The sequence below is a fragment of the Neolamprologus multifasciatus genome, chromosome 18 (assembly GCF_963576455.1).
Source record: "Neolamprologus multifasciatus chromosome 18, fNeoMul1.2, whole genome shotgun sequence".
In the NCBI taxonomy this organism is placed as follows: domain Eukaryota; kingdom Metazoa; phylum Chordata; class Actinopteri; order Cichliformes; family Cichlidae; genus Neolamprologus; species Neolamprologus multifasciatus.
The window spans coordinates 32,219,739-32,229,067 of NC_140456.1; the positions used below are offsets into that span (position 1 = coordinate 32,219,739).

Consider the following 9,329-nt stretch of genomic DNA (forward strand, 5'->3'; position numbering starts at 1 on the left):
ATAGATACAAACACTGAAAGATTCATTTCTTTTCAAAAGTAGGATTCGCAAGTTCATCTAAGCGAGGTGACTGATCATTAACATTCAATAACATCACATAGCTTTCCAGTCATACCAGACAATGGCAAGATTTATTTCTATATTTCTTTATTGCCCACGAGTAAGCATGTCCTCTATAAAATAAAATATAATGTTGATTTTATTTCAGAAACTACATATTGGAGATTTAAAGTCATCATTCTCGATTATGTTTCTGTGGTTTGCTGGCTTGTATCTGTAGAAACTGTAGAAACTTGTAGATGATGGTAAACTGGAAAAAATGACAAAACTTTCAAAAATTTGAAAATACATTTACATGGATTGTTTCTAAGCTTGAGCTGTAATGCAAATGAGAAGTCTGCATCTTAAGTAACATTCCTGAGCTATAATTTAGGAAAATGTGCTTGGCTCAACTGTCCCTTATGCTATTGTGAATAAAACTTTAGAAACAGATGGGGACCTTACTCAAACAGCACCTACTTTGTTGTACCAGATGCAGCTGCTACCCAAGCCAATATGTGATGAGAAATCCTGTGTGTACTGTATGTATGGGTGTCTCTGTGGGCGCGTGTGTGCGTCTGTGTGAATCTCAAACACTGAAAAAATGGGAACACTTGGAGAAAATTACAGTGAGAATAACATCGGTGCAGAAGACACAGTTCGTACCCTCTGCAGGGTTTGCCAAGAACGTTCCGGTGCTGAGCTCACTTTACTTCCATTATGAACCAGTGGGCAAATATTATGCCAGTATGAAGCCTCCGGGAAACTTGAACCTATTATTTCTTCTTTTTTTTTTTTCCCCTCGCAAAGCCAGCTAAGTGAGACCTCCTTGGATTGTTCTGCGTCTGCTGGAGAATCATATTCCCATGTGCGTCTGTTGGCAACAAGGCAGCACAGAAATCTCCAGCCAAGCTGACCTGAGCTGAGCCCAACTGACGAGACTCAAGCCTATTACAGTGTTCAGTGATCCCAGATGACATGATGGTCTGTCTCTCTCCTTGTGTGTGTCTGCCTCATTCTCTTGGTGTGATCTTCCTCTTCTGGACTAGTGAGTCAAGACTGTCTTATTCTTGCGTTTGAGTTGTCTGTCTGATTTTTTAATCTTCTCTTACTCCCAGGTTCCTCGTCCTTTTTTTGTATCTTTCTCTTTCTATGCTGACATGAAGATTAACTCGTCAAAAACGTTCTTGTTGCTCTGGCTTGTGGGTGCTTTCTTAGTCTTGTGGCTGTCTTTCAATTCATATAGATTCATCTGACCACTCTGATCGGCCCTTGAGTGATTGGGTGAAAGACTGCTGACCCTTAACCCTTTAAAACCAGTCGGAGCGGGCACGCTCCATTTTGCGTAACTACTTTTAAATCCCGGTAGCTCTGCAACCACGTGAGCTAGCGCAATATTTTTTTTTGCATATGAAACCGGAGGAGTTGTACTTACATCTTATGCCATCAGCTTGTCCTCGGTCACAGTTTCCTTCCACATATAGCTTTGCAAAAACTGCATAAAAAGCACTTGCAGCAACAAAAACATAATATTCCAGAAACACGCTTTGCTGATCCGATCAGCTGTTCGTAACACTTCCTATGTTGGAATAGACGTCAGCGCGAACTATCGCATGTCCTCCATGACCTGCCCGAAACTGGAAGTGACGTCATTTTCGCGGAAATGTAGTTTTTTACCATCAGGGCCTTATGAGCCTATACTGGTGTTTTTAAAAGTTATGTTTGACTTTATGACTTTCTGTGTTGTTTCTGGGATGCTTAGGACTCATATTGCACTGCTGGAAATAGTTTATTTTGATGCATATGCTGCTTTTTTGCAAATTTGCACTATAATATTTATTTTTGTTTTTCCTGCAGTGTATAAAAATTGGTGTATTTCAAAAATAAAACTATGAAGACACTCAAAATAAATTTCCTGTGGTGGGAAACTATTTTGTGCAACTTTTTTGTATTTACAGTTTTGAGGGATAAGCCTCTTAAATTTCTCTAACTAGAAATATATGTTAAAAAAGCAAAAACGATTTTCAATTTTTTTTGTAGTTTATTGAACTTTTTTGCAATTTATGTAATTACTATGCACTCAATGCAGACATATTATTAAGATTTAGGGTGTAATGGTTGTATTGATGTATAGCAACTTGAAATGCTCCCAAAAATGGCTCCACAACATGTAAAAATATAATATAAGCTCTGGTGGACTTGGTTCTATGGTAGGTCTTAAAGGGTTAAGGAAGACAGAGTCAAGAAACTTTGGTCTAATTTGCAGGTATATTCTTTTTTATATTCTGGATTCTTGTTATTGCAGGCGTTAATTTCACAGAACGAATTTGTGGGATTTAATTTTTCACACCAACCTCGATTTTTTTTCATAGCCGAAAAAAACAAATCTGACCAATGAGACCACTGAGGTTGGTAGCGAATGCAATGAAGCTAGAAACACCCAGTAGTACTCAATATACAATTATATAGAAATAGTAAAATGTTTTTCTCAGACAAACAGCTAGATGCTGCTAGGTGCGGGTCAGTCGGATCTCTGAAATTGCTTCTCCATCCTCAGATGTGGTCCCAGCTTTGCCAACAAGAGCTGAAACTGCCCCACTGACATCCTGAAATATGCATGAAAATATATATATGACTGTTAGCCTGAGTTACTGCTGTGCGATAGATTCATTTATGGCTGCCAAAATGGCACATTAATGATGGCTTGCCCTCATTAGAGTGCCCATGTGAATTCTGTTTCAAAGTTTTTTTTCCTTTCAAGTTTGAAAGGCAATGCATTCCTACACCTCAGCCCACTTTTGTTCCCTCTGTCCTGCGTTTTTTCCCTCTCCTCCTTTTTGTCTTCAGTCAGTTCTTAAGTCACACGCAGTGCCGCATATACATTCATCTTTATTATTCACCCACCCAACCACCTCTCCCTTATCTCCTTATTTTTTTTTCTATTTTCAAACCCTTTGTCTTCCTCTCAATTTGCTTTCAACGCTGTCCTGCTCTCTCTCTCTCCACGGCCTCTCCGTGGTAATCATTAGCGCTGCCATCGTGCTGAAGGAATTTGTCAGTCTGTTTTCCTCCCGTTTCTTGACATTTATGACTCCATGTACCAAATTTATGGATAATTTGGCTCACTCAAAATCTATCAGATGAAGGGCCTGGCGGGAGGGGGGTTATTTTCCATAATGGGTGACCGTGCTGCCCCAAAAATCTCAATCTCTGGGCTGAGTTAGTGATTCATGCCACCATTGAGCAGAGCCGACAGCTAAGTGACTTGCTGGCTGAGGACTGTTCATCCACCTCACTACAAGGACGGGAAGTATTGAAAAGAGAGAGCCTCAACCGTTCTTAACAAGGCAGTCTAGAATTCAACCAAACAAAGTGTTCACTGCTTCTTGCACTTTATATTTTTATTCATGGACAATGATTTATATAACTTGATCTGATTCTTTTTTTTTTCAATTCTTGCGTGTTTGCTTCAGCAAATAAACAAGACATCACAATAGCAGCTAAAAGCATTCCTAGGTAAACATCAGTGTGTCAGCATTGTTGCTTTGAATGGGTTAGTCTTCAGCTCACTAAACAGCTAGCATGACTATGTATTCTAAAATAAAATACTGTCGGTGTGAATTTGACCTGGAGTGCCGCACTGGGTTTGGCTTCCCTTCATTGGCTTCCTGTTAAATCCAGAATTGAATTCAAAATCCTGCTCCTCACATACAAGGTCTTAAATAATCAGGCCCCATCTTATCTTAATGACCTTGTAGTACCATATCACCCTATTAGAGCACTTCGCTCTCGCTCTGCAGGCCTACTTGTTGTTCCTAGAGTATTTAAAAGTAGAATGGGAGGCAGAGCCTTAAGTTTTCAGGCCCCTCTTCTGTGGAACCAGCTTCCAGTTTGGATTCGGGAGACAGACACTATCTCTACTTTCAAGATTAGGCTTCAAACTTTCCTTTTTGCTAAAGCATATAGTTAGGGCTGGACCAGGTGACCCTGAATCCTCCCTTAGTTATGCTGCAATAGACGTAGGCTGCCGGGGGATTCCCATGATGCATTGAGTTTTTCCTTTCCAGTCACCTTTCTCACTCACTATGTATTAACAGACCTCTCTGTATTGAATCATATCTGTTATTCACCTTTGTCTCTCTTCCACAGCATGTCTTTATCCTGTCTTCCTTCTCTCACCCCAACCAATCACAGCAGATGGCCCCGCCCCTCCCTGAGCCTGCTTCTGCCGGAGGTTTCTTCCTGTTAAAAGGGAGTTTTTCCTTCCCACTGTCGCCAAAGTGCTTGCTCATAGGGGGTCATATGATTGTTGGGTTTTTCTCTGTATCTATGAAGCGCCTTGAGGCGACTTTTGTTGTGATTTGGCGCTTTATAAATAAAATTGAATTGAATTGAACTGGGCTTTGATCCAATAATGTAATTGGTTGTGCTCTTTGTCTTATTGTTTTACCCCATGCAATATTCAGGAAGGATATTCAGCTGGTGGACTTCATTTTGGAACATTTCCTTAAGCTAACAGGACAAGCATCATTCAACACTTATTTAATTCTAAAAATAAATATTCAAAATATACAAGCATCCTTTTAATATGGATAAAAAGGTTTAGATAACTATACATAAAGACCGATGTCATCTTTGCAAGTTCATACTGGTTGATTCGGCGATGCTCTGTATAATTAATACATCTCATTTAGCAATCCTTGCACAAGCTCATTGTTGAATTTTACCTGTCATAGCTGGAATTTGAATTGATGGGTTTGCAACTGCCAGTCACATATAGGAACGAACACTGGTTTGTCTTTTTTTCCTGTGCCATGCCCCTGTCAGTCACATCTTAGTGAAAAGGCTCTCATTAAATCCCACCCGATTTCTTGCAACAACAACTTCAATAATCATCCGTCTTCCTCTGTGCTTTTAATTCAATTGCAAACATGACAGACAATAAGGTTGGAGTTGGGATGTCTTCAGGCGGATGTGGCAGTGCCTTCTCTCTCTCTCGCTGTCTTTCACTCTGCAGCGATGCGGGCTGGGAGAGACGGAGCGGAAAACAGAAGGTCCAGAGCTGTCAAGAAAGCTGCTATCTCCATCACTTCAAAGTGTCTGTAACACATTAAAGGCGCCATCCATCATACATTGCTGACACTGCTGCTCACATAATAGTTAGCAGCAAGTATTTTATGTTCTTCAGTCTCTATAGAACCTCTATATTAAAAACTAGATGGAATAGTTTTTGAAACAAGTTCGGTCACTGCTCAGTAGATTGATTGATCTCTTGGAACAATGCCTCAACACTTTTACTTAACCAGAACAGATATTCTCAAAGTACACTCTACAGTAACGGAAAATATAGCAACAAAATTCTCTTGCTCCTAACATTTAGCTTTAACTTCTAGAACACCCCCAAAGAAAGTTTTCAGGGTTTTTAGTATCACATCAAGCCGTTGTGATATGGCCTATTGTTTTTAGATTCATTTTGTAGCCTCGGTGTAACTACGTCGTTTTATTAGGGCCAGAAATTACCGTATCTGGAAAAGAGGATTAAGTGTCTCTGCTTTCCCCTCACTCCCAACTGGTCATGACAGATGGCCAACACTCTCTGGGCCTCGTTCTGCCACAGTTCTTCCTTCCCAAGCCAAGGTGTCGCTCAGAATCTTTGTCTGATTACTGGAGCGCTCTGTCTAATATTGTAGGCTCCTCAACTTTTTTTTTTGAGCGTTTTCTAAGGTCAGCGCGAAAACAGTGACCACCTCTTTCCTATCAGTGGAAAAATGTACCATGTCAACCAATTTTTAAAAAAGTCAACACGTGGGATTTGGTTGTTTAGGAAAAGGGGAAAGTTTTGGGTAGTGGTTAGACTTGTAGACCAAGACAACCAAGAAACCAAGACAAACCAAGAAAACCAAGACCAAGACAATACCAAGACCAAAGGGTATCGAGACCAAGACCAAGACAGACCGAGTCAAGACCAAGACAAAGTCGAGACGAGACAAAAAAGTCTTTAAACTGCAGCCAGATGCTGCTTTGTGTCAGGCATATTTATGCCTTTTTGCGATGCACTCGCAAACCTACACTCCACTTGACTGTCGCGTCTCTCACCCTCTCTGTTTTTCACATAATGATATTATCCTATATCCTCGCATGTGATTGGCCACAATATGGAGGGATTGGAGCATAGCTGAGCCACTGTGTGAGAGCTGAGGAGCTGGCTCTCGCTCAATGGGAGTCGACTCTTCTGATTCACTACAAAGCACTCTCTAAGCACGGCTCTTAGAGCTGATACTTTTGCGCATGACACATTATCGAATGTTACGTTGTTTGTCATGGATACTATTGACTCCAAATCTCCCGACCACTATGTCAATCTGAGACAGCAAGACCGAGACAGCGAGACCAAGACAAGACCGAGGGATCCGAGACCAAGACAAGACAAGACCAAAGTCCGTCGATACCAAGACAAGACCAAGACCAAAGTCCGTCGATACCAAGACAAGACAAGACAAAGACCACATAAAAGTGGTCTTGGTCTTGAGAAAAACGGTCTCGAGACATCCAACTCTAGTAGTGGTGGGCAGATCGATCCAAATATCAATAGTATCGATACCAGGTCGGTATCGGATCGATACTAGACCGGTGAGGTCGATTCTTTACTTTGAGTTCTGCTCGTTTGCAATGCTGTGCTTTCGGCAAAGACGAAACAGCCAGGTCGCTGGACTCGCCGCTCCTGTGTCAGCGAAGAACAGGCACACTTTGCTCAGTCACAGGAAGCTGGGCAGGCAGCAGGACCAAGCAGCACGCCGCCCTCGGGCGTGGCAGGACTCCTGCGCACCTCGACCTCCGTCTCCAGCTTGGCAGGTCCTGCTGGCGGTTGCTGTAACAGTACATTCAAAGGCTGCAGCTCTCCTGCTGCCAGCCGTACACATCACCACCAAAAACAACAACAGCACAAGCAGAGCACAGGTTTTAAGCCGGCGAGGCATGATTGTAGATGCCGTGAAGGTGAGTCCATCTCATCTGTAGCGCCATCGCAGTATTTTTTTATTCAATTATAAACTTTGTCCTAATTATGTCCTGGGTTTTAACTATTTAATAATAAAAAAGGAAACATCACAAACAACACTTAAGGTCATGAAAATTAATTGTGATTTAGCAATTCAATGACACATTGGGATTGATACCAAAATATGCAGTATCGCACACCAGAGCGAGCAAGTGAGAGAGAGGGAGAGAGGGAGAGAGTTTTTAGATGTGTGAGATTTGTGACGTTTAGCGTGGAGTGTATATTTAGTGTGTTGTGTTGTCTTGTGTAGTTAGTCTGTTGTGTATTCGTTGTTTTGTATTGTGTGTCAGTGAGGGCACTAATGAATGTCATAAATGCACATTTGCAATGTGAACACAGTCGCTAAGTAGAAAACCAGCGGAGTGATACAACTCCTGTTGTCAGGCCTGCAGGTTTAACCCTGTGCTGTTCTCCTCCATGTTTTGGTGGAACAACAATGTTTTTCACCGGCACGCATCATTTGTGGGGCATCTTATTGCGAGACCGGATTGTTTTCTCATTTTAGTTTTAGTAATATTTTTAAATGGTTGTACAAAATAAAAATAAAAAACAGGTGTATTGGCTACATTTTTAGATAAATAGTTGTATATGTTTACAAAATGTGTGCATACGTTTTCAAAATGTACAATTTATATTTGCATTTCAAGCTACAAAAATAATTTACTCAACATGTCTGGGTTTTTTTTTTACAGTAAAAAAATACTACTAGTATTTTAAGTTTTTTGTGTGATTTCAGATCAATATTAATACAGTATGTCAATGAAAAACTACTAAATTCAGACACGTGAGGTTGAGCTGAAAAGAATGATACCAAGCAAGGCAGGAAAAAATAAAATGAAACAATTTGAAGGTGAAATACAAAAGTAAACTCAAAAGGAGTCAAAAATGACCAGTTATATTTTGGACCTCAGAGGGTTAATCCAACAAATTAGGTTTAAATTTTTGTTCATAACAGTGCAGATTTCTGACATTTTGTGTAATTTAAGTATGTAACAATTTGATTATTGTCTAACAAAAAACAGTGTGAAACTTGACTTGTGTTTGTAAATGAACCGTCCCATGTTGTGTAGCTTTCTGGATTTTATACTTATTGGGCTACATATTTATTTATTATACAGGCTATACAGTACATAAAATCAAAACTCACGTTTTATGTAACTAAAGTGTTTAATTATGTGAGCTGCAGACAATATTCAAGTTGTAGACTGTATTTATATGAAAAATGTGTATACGTACTGCATTTGAATCATTTTAACCACATGTAACCACCTGCATATGTGTTTGACCACCCCATTTGATTTCTTTGCCACCCTAAGAAAACTTCTCTAGATCCGCCCCTGAACTGGATTTTTTTTGGAATTTCCATGTTGGCTTGATTTTTGGCCCTTGAGGTTGCCACTTCTAAAAAGACAATACCTCATTTAACTTCTCATAATCTGATACCTTTCCAATACATAGCAATAAAAAGAATTTACTCTTGCACATTTGTATCTATAAATGCTGTCAAAAGGGATCAGGTAGAGAGAAACAGAGCAGAAAATTGGTCTTAGAGAGTGATTCATTATGATACAGTCTAATTACATTTGCCTCTTAATAAAGTAGGCCTTTTGTTTTCAGATAAGCTCGTAATCCCCCGAAGGCTTGCAAATTTTCCAGACACATCTTCCATAATTAGTTGAAAATCCTTCAAGAGGAAAAGAGCACTCTCTGTACTTTACTTAAGCTGAAGTCATAAATTCATAACCAACTATACATGGAACTATTAATATTAACACAATCATTAAAGTTGCATTTATCTCAAATGAAAGGGAAGGATTTGCAAGTCTTGCGAAACTTAGTAGAGCTGTGTTTTATCACAGTAAATACAAACAGAAACAGAGGTTTTGCTTTGAGAAAAATGTTGTGACTAACTGTTTAGAGATAAACCTCCTTTCTCTTTTGCTTGAAGTTAAATTATATTTTCAGTGAGGGAACTTTTCTTCTCCATCAGCGTTACTGACCTGACCAAGATTTTTTTTCACCATAGATCAAGCACCGACCTGAATTTCTGCATCACAGTTTTAGAGCACCGTGCTCCAAATGGAAAACATGGTCAGTACTATAACATAGAGATAGAGGGAAAGTCAACCTTTCCCAGCGCAGCATTCAGTTAATATGCAGAAATGCATTGATCCTTGTAACCATTTTCAATGTTTAATTAAACATAGATTTTTTAATTTCAGTAAATTTGGTG

The 9,329-nt window shown here is 39.8% G+C and overlaps 1 protein-coding gene across 1 annotated transcript in view; it reads right to left on the bottom strand.

The window, feature by feature from the left end:
* The window catches only part of brinp2 (bone morphogenetic protein/retinoic acid inducible neural-specific 2), a 337,921-nt gene that overhangs the window by 24,777 nt on the left and 303,815 nt on the right, over positions 1–9,329 (bottom strand). The window lies entirely within an intron of this gene.